The sequence below is a fragment of the Xyrauchen texanus genome, chromosome 22, assembly GCF_025860055.1.
Source record: "Xyrauchen texanus isolate HMW12.3.18 chromosome 22, RBS_HiC_50CHRs, whole genome shotgun sequence".
Lineage (NCBI taxonomy): Eukaryota > Metazoa > Chordata > Actinopteri > Cypriniformes > Catostomidae > Xyrauchen > Xyrauchen texanus.
In genome coordinates, this window is record NC_068297.1 from 9,928,249 (window position 1) to 9,935,537 (window position 7,289).

At 39.5% G+C, this 7,289-nt stretch overlaps 1 pseudogene; it reads right to left on the reverse strand.

Moving 5' to 3' along the window:
- The window catches only part of LOC127662314 (aarF domain-containing protein kinase 1-like), a 101,085-nt pseudogene extending 94,284 nt beyond the window's left edge, over window positions 1–6,801 (reverse strand).
- Between the last annotated feature and the right edge of the window lie 488 nt (window positions 6,802–7,289).

Consider the following 7,289-nt stretch of genomic DNA (forward strand, 5'->3'; position numbering starts at 1 on the left):
AAAAGGTTAGTTTTACTTTGTTTCCGTAATGCTTTGAAATGTGTATTTCTTTATCCATTTCAAAACGTTCCAAATGCTTTGATGTTCAATTATAATGTGTATCCTTTGTAAACAAAGAATATGCAATTTAGTAATTATGTTAATTAATAATCAATTGCAATCTTGTAATCAACCAACTTCAAGCAAGTATGTGCTGTGTATGTAAACCAATGAAGAACATTTTTTACCAAGGAAAAATCCTGTGGCAAGCAATTATAACATGCAATGATATCCTGATGAATAAGGTTGTTGAAGTTCATGAGAAGGGTGTGCATGGACATTTACAATCAGGCTTAAAAAAACAGCTGTGAGGGCTGTGCATTTCTGCACCCTGAGGCACCATTGTGATGAACGCTGACAGCTTTACAAGGAGCAAATATTTTATCTAGGATGTTTAAACTGCAATTTAACTCAGATCACAAGCCCTGGGGCAACTGGCTAATTTGATTTGGTGTGGAGGTGGGACTGTTCGCTCCACTATTTGTTTTGTTACCATGTAGGATGGACATTTGATCCTCACAGTGTAGGATAAACATGCACACACACACACACACACACACACACACACACACACACAGTGAGGTCGTTCCACTTAACAGACAATTAAGATGAATAATGACACGTATAAATAATGACAAACAAATCATTATTCCAGTAACACAGAATCCCAGTAAAATGTATTCATCTGAAAGAAAAAACAAACACTTCTTTGAATTATATACAGACCTATTAATAGATCAAGATTAAGACACCCATGTATTTTATTAAACTTTATTTTTTTTATTTTTTAAAAAATAAATGTATCCCCTGTGTATAAGTAACCCCTGGAAATAAGTTATTATAAATGTATATAAATAAATAAATGTCATATATTATCTGATAAATAAACTAATTAAATGTTTATTTGTTTTTTGTTTTTTTTGTTTTGTTTGTTTTTTGGTCAATCAGGGAAAAACATAGTCTAATCAGCACAAAATAAATAAATCAAATATAATAAAATAATAGGCTTCTTCATCGCAGTGCATTAAAACTGTGTTGTTCGTTTATTAAACAGAAACACAAATGATTATTTAAAAAAATTGACATATTTATTTTAATGTGGTAATGTTTAAATAATGTTTCACACATATTTATAATGTTAATGACATTTTGAAAATGTTCACCAAAGATATTGAAAGCACAAAATTAATTTGCAGTGACCTAACTTTTCACCATTTTCAAAAAAAATAATCACTTGAGATTATTTATAGTTAAGAACCTTTTTATGGTCTTTTGGCACTACAAAAAACTTCATGGAACCATACACCCCTACAAAGAACCATTGAAGAACCTTTATTGTTATGAGTGTAAATTATGACAGAATTTTTGGATGAACTATTCCTTTAATGTTGGTTACCAACAAAACACTGTGACTGTATAGTATATACAAAGGTATATACTATTTTACACATGTAATGCATTCTTGTCCTAAGGTTTGTGTAGTTCTTTGAATTGTGCAAAATATATTGTATTTTATTTATGTATTTATTTATTTCAGAAATGAATGTTAAATAAATAAAAACCTTGGCTTGTCTGATGGGGGCATACAGGAGGCTATTGTTGCCTTTTTGTGAGTTTTTCAACAGGACATCAAATTAGCTCTTGGACTTGGTTTTGACAGCAAACCTATAAGAGCAAAATATCTTTGAGTGAATCATTACAACAAATAAATGAAATGTGGAAGAGACGAAGGCCATTACACACTTGTCTTTCCAATTTGCCCCTCAAAACTGAATGTGTTTTCTCTCACACAACTTAAAGCAACACACTCAACCATCCATTGAGATGGTAAGATTTCTTACACAAATGCGCATGAGGGAATGTATAATCAGGGCCAACAGACTCTTTGATGTGCGACATATTGCTGCCTTTGCTAACATTATAATGGCTGTGGTGAGCTCACATTTCCCCCTGTGTCTTTGAGGTATAATTAAAACATGTTGTAATAATTTGTTCATCCTCAAGAACCAAAGAACTGTGACACGCCTACAGTAGAAGCTGATTTGTAACTAGCTTTATCTACTGAAATGCCTAAGAAAGTGTAATGATTAACTTGAATAGTGGTTTTAAACATTCCAAACCTATCATTTGTAATATTCCTTGATGGTACTTTAAGGTCCATGGCCAGGATCATAGACTTAAGTGAAATTGTAAGTGTATCATAAGAGAGAGTAAATGATGAGAGAATGTTAATTTTGGAGTGAACAACCCTTTTAAAAGGAACATTACGGGTTACGATATAAAATGTAGTAATGTTGCACTATTAAGTTGTACTAATCAAATGAAAGCAAATCTACGATGCTGACCATGTTAACTCTTAACTATAACTTTTAAACTAAATTTTTTATGCTGATCATATAAATTGTAATTAAAGGGTCTGTATTTAAAAGGTCTATATTTTCACTAGTGGTCCCAGTCTTTTGGGTCCCACTGTATGTCAGGTTTCAAAACTGGTACTGAGAAAATGAAAAGATTGCATGTCTGCATAAAACAAGTGGAACAGTCATTGAATGGTGCCAAGCATAAAAAAGTGCCATAATTAGTCATTACTTGTTCCGACAAATGCATAACTTATTTTCAATTTACTTCAGATCTGAATACTATGCCAAAAAAATCTGCCTTTCCCAAGAAATGGATGAGAGTGTCAAGCCTAGAGCGAATATTTTGTGTATTAGAGGAGGCAGAGCCCTTTTGCAGTGCAATGAGAAGATGCCTTTGACCTACTCACAGAAAGCAAGTAAATGACAGGCAAGCCATATAGTGCTGTGATTGTTTAGGATGGTAATTTCAATGAGAGAAGCTGTAAAACAAGCCACAAGACTCTGCTCAATGAATAGGGAAGTAGGAACAGCTGGTATGATTATAATGACAGGCAGAATGGCAAAAAAAAGTGCTTTAGACATTAAACATTATCTTTTCACAGCACTAAATAAATCAACATCTCTTGGAGCTGCTTTCACTCAGACAAACAAGTCACAAGTCCCTGACCTTTTTTTCGTGTCACCTGCCTTCTCTTTTGCATTTTCGATTTGCTCATGAGCAAACGGCCTTTGACTAATGTTGCTGATGTATGTTTAATAGATTATTGATTATTTCGTTCTGTTTTTGTAACATGGTGGGTTGATAGACAGGCTTCGAGGCCTTGAAAATATTGACTTCATATACTGAATTCATGTCTTTATCAATGCAATATGTTCACACAAATTTTTAGTGCAAATGTCCGTTCCGAATGGGTTTTTGTACAACAGCAATGCATTCCTATGGTGCTATGCACATCGGGTCCGACAAATCATCCACCGAAAAATCAATCTCTATTTTTTTCTTTTCTTCGAACTGCGATGAAGTCATTGCAGCTTCTACATCCAGCACGTATGTTGCGCTAATCAACTTGCAAATACCGGCATACGTGTAGCTGACACACACCGATGAAAATTGTATGATTAAAAATAAAAAGTTGCAGTTCATGAACCATTTGTACTGCAAACATAAACCTTTTGAAAGTCTGCTTATGGTTTTTTGTCTTAATGCATGCTACATTATTTAATATGTATATCACTGTGCCTGTTATATTCTCATGGCATTAAGATAGCAGCAAAGTTCGGCAATTCGTTTGCACTGAGCTCATAGAAAATCCCAGATATAGACTCTTTACAAGTTATATTTTACTGCAGACAAATGAATTGCAGAATTGCTTTAATAAAGACCGAGAGCCAGGGTATTCTTTTATATAATTTGTATTTATTTATTTTTTCTCCCCAGTTTGGAATGCCCAATTCCCTTTGTACTCTAAGTCCTCGTGGTGGCGTAGTGACTCGCCTCCATGTCGCAGAGGACGGATCTCAATTGCCTCCACGTCTGAGACCATCAAGCTGCACAGCTTATCACGGCGCTTGTTGAGCACATTTCCGCAGAGACATAGTACATGTAGAGTTTCACGCTATTCTACGCTGCATTCACACCCAACCCACCACGGGCCCAACTGAGAGCTAGAAACACATTATAGTGACCATGAGGAGGTTACCCCATGTGACTCTACTCTCCCTAGCAACCTGGCCAATTTGGTTGCTTAGGAGACCTGGCTGCAGCAACTGGGCCAATTTGGTTGCTTAGGAGACCTGGCTGGAGTCACTCAGCATGCCTAGGCCTCAAACATAGGAACCAGGGTTGGTCATAAGCGTCTTTACTCGCTGAGCTACCCAGGCCTCCATTCTTTTATATTATTTAATATGCATCATATTTTATAATATAGGTCTACCTGTTTTTCTTAATGTACATTATTCCACATGTATTTATGTCAATATAACTTGTGTTATATTATCCAGGTATTAATCCAGACATTCAAAGAGAAATTGGCTTGTGATGTCCATTTGTATTATATTCGTGGCAAAATAGATGTGCAAATAAAAATCCAACCAGGGGCGCCTATAGCTGTGCATACCATGAGAGGGCTTTAATTAATGCTGTTTTTAATTTTTTACATACATTTAAATGGATTTTTGATCTATGTACACTCACAAGATATTGAAAAAACAAGAGAGAATGAGAAAAAAATAAAGCTGTGCATTTGTTGAGCCAAATTGAGCAATTGAGCCAACTGTTGTAGAGGGGGGGTGGGGGTTGTATTTGCTGTCCTTTTCTGCATATTGTGGAGCCATTTTGTGGTCCGTTCTGTGTAACGCGGTGGCTCATTGTTGCTTATCTCGACCCATTCAGCATGTATCGCGGCCGAACCACCAGACCGCTCGGTTCTCCCAGTGGCCATTACGCCCCTGATCGGCCCAATAGTGCGTCAGCCCACCGGGAAAATGCCGGTATGCCAGATTACCAGTCCAGCCCTGTCAACAGGTATGGTGTCAAAGCAATAATTGATTTAATTGCTATTTACGGACAGCAAAATATATCTCTTAGAGGTCATACAGGCGAACACAGCAATTTCCATGCGTTCCTTAACTATCGTGCAGATGGTCATGCAACCTTAAAACAGTATTTGCAGCTTGCACCTTCAAACACAAATTACTATAGACAACAAATACAAAATGAACCAATTGAGTTGTGTGGGAAACAAATTCGAGTTAGAGGAAGTATGTCCCATGGAGTTCCCCCATTAACAGAAATTATCAAGTCCCTCACCAGGCTACACCAATTATTCCTGCTTGAGCTGAGGCAAGAAAAGGAACCTTGTTTCTTTGAGATCCTACAAGCTCAAGCAGAGGACTGGCATGCAATTTGGAGCCTCCTCAGCCAGGAGAGAGCCCGGCTGTGACCCCGGACCACCACAGCCCCCTGCCCCCACCCACGCTCCAGAAGATGGGGACAGCAGATGATCCGGAGGGATTCTTAGACCGTTTTGAGCATACCGCCAAGATCGGGGGCTGGCTGTGTGACCATTGTGTGGCCAGGCTCCTCCAGTTGCTGCTCAACAACTGCTGGCAGCTAATAAAGAAGTCCATCCTGTAGCAGGTTGGCCACAGTCCAGAGCAGTACAGCCAGCTTATCCGATTCCGAAAGAAATCCTCACCGATCAGGGCACAACCGTTAGGTCATGGACACTGCACAACTTTATGAATTATTGGGCATTAATTCGCACAAGTGTTTACCATCCACAAAAGTTTGTGCACGAGGATGCTGGGATTTGGGACAAATGGTCCCTCGATCTCCTGTTATTCACAGTATGAGAGGTCACACAAGCCTCCACTGGGTTTTCCCCATTCGAGATGCTGAATGGCCGGCTCCCGCGTGGCGTGTTTGATGTTATAACTGAAGCTTGGGAGGAGGGAACTTCAACCAGTAAGGATGAAATTCAATATATTCTTGATCTTAGAGAAAAACTCCACACCTTGTGGCAAGTAACAGAGGAGAATTTTCTCCAAGCTCAAGAACGACTGATTGTATATCAGGGGAACTCAGCTGCGGGAATTTGCACTGGGAGATAAGGTACTCGTATTACTCCCCACATATCACTCCAAAATACTCGCCAAGTGGCAAGGACCCTTTGAGGTCACAAGACAAGTGGGGGATATCGATTATGAGGTAAAGCGAACCAATAGAGGGGGCGCACATCAAATAAATCACATCAACCTCCTGAAACATAGTACCAGCACCGTGGAAAAGGACTATCTGGCCATTAAGTGGGCGGTCCTCACTCTCTGTTACTACTTGCTGGGGTGGGCCTTCCCCCTATGCTCAGATCACACCCCACTCCAATGGCTGCACCGTATGAAGGATACCAAACGTGTGGATCACCCGGTGGTATCTGTCTCTCCAGCCAGAAATGGGGGTGGAGTGGTAGGCAGGCTAGATGACACCCTGGCCTGAGTCGAGCAGTGGTGACATGCGGCAGCTGAAGCGTGGACGAGCATCTGTCCAGAAAGAGAGAATGCGGTAAGGGTGCTTAAACCTGAACTAGATTATGTCTAACACCTGTCTCTAATTCCAGTGAGCATGGGGAGAGCGGCAAATAAAATAAGTGACCACACCACTATCAGAGAGGCAGCGACAGTCTGGCATGAGAGTCTCACGGTGAAGCTACTGATTTGTGATGTTAAAGAGTTGTGATAAAGACTTTGTGATGATTAAGAGGCTGTGACTAGGTGCCTGAGACGCTAAAGAGTTTGTAAAGCTGAAGAAGTTACTGTGCCAGTTCTGATTGTGTTCCCCCGAAGTTTGTTATTAAAGCTCACCTGAGACCTGAAACATCCCATCCCCATGTCCTCCTTCCCTCATTCTGTGTGTCTTACCTTACAATGTAATAAATACATAAATTCATTAATTAATTAACATAAAAATATAATGTTTATATATTAATAAACCACGTTAGGCCAGAAATAATTCTGCTTTTAGAGGCATCCAGGCTGGTGATTGTGATTGAGATAATTGTTCCCTGGGAAGACCACATGGAGGAGGTGCACAAATGAAATAGAGCCAAGAATAAAGGTTTGGTTGAGGAGTGCTGCAGTAAAGTAAGGGGTGGCGGGCAGAGTATTGGCCCATAGAGGTAGTCTGCAGAGGGTTTGCTGGGCAGTCTTTCTGTAAGGCTTTCAGTCAACTGAGCATATCAGGCCAAAAGGAAAGTGAAAACAACATGGAAGCCATCAAAAACAACATGGAAGCTGATGAGAGGAATCCGTAGTGGCTGTGGATCAAGTGGAGTGACCCGTGGCAGAACGCTGCTCAGACTCAAGTTGGGGTTTGATCAACCCTGCCTGGGTCGA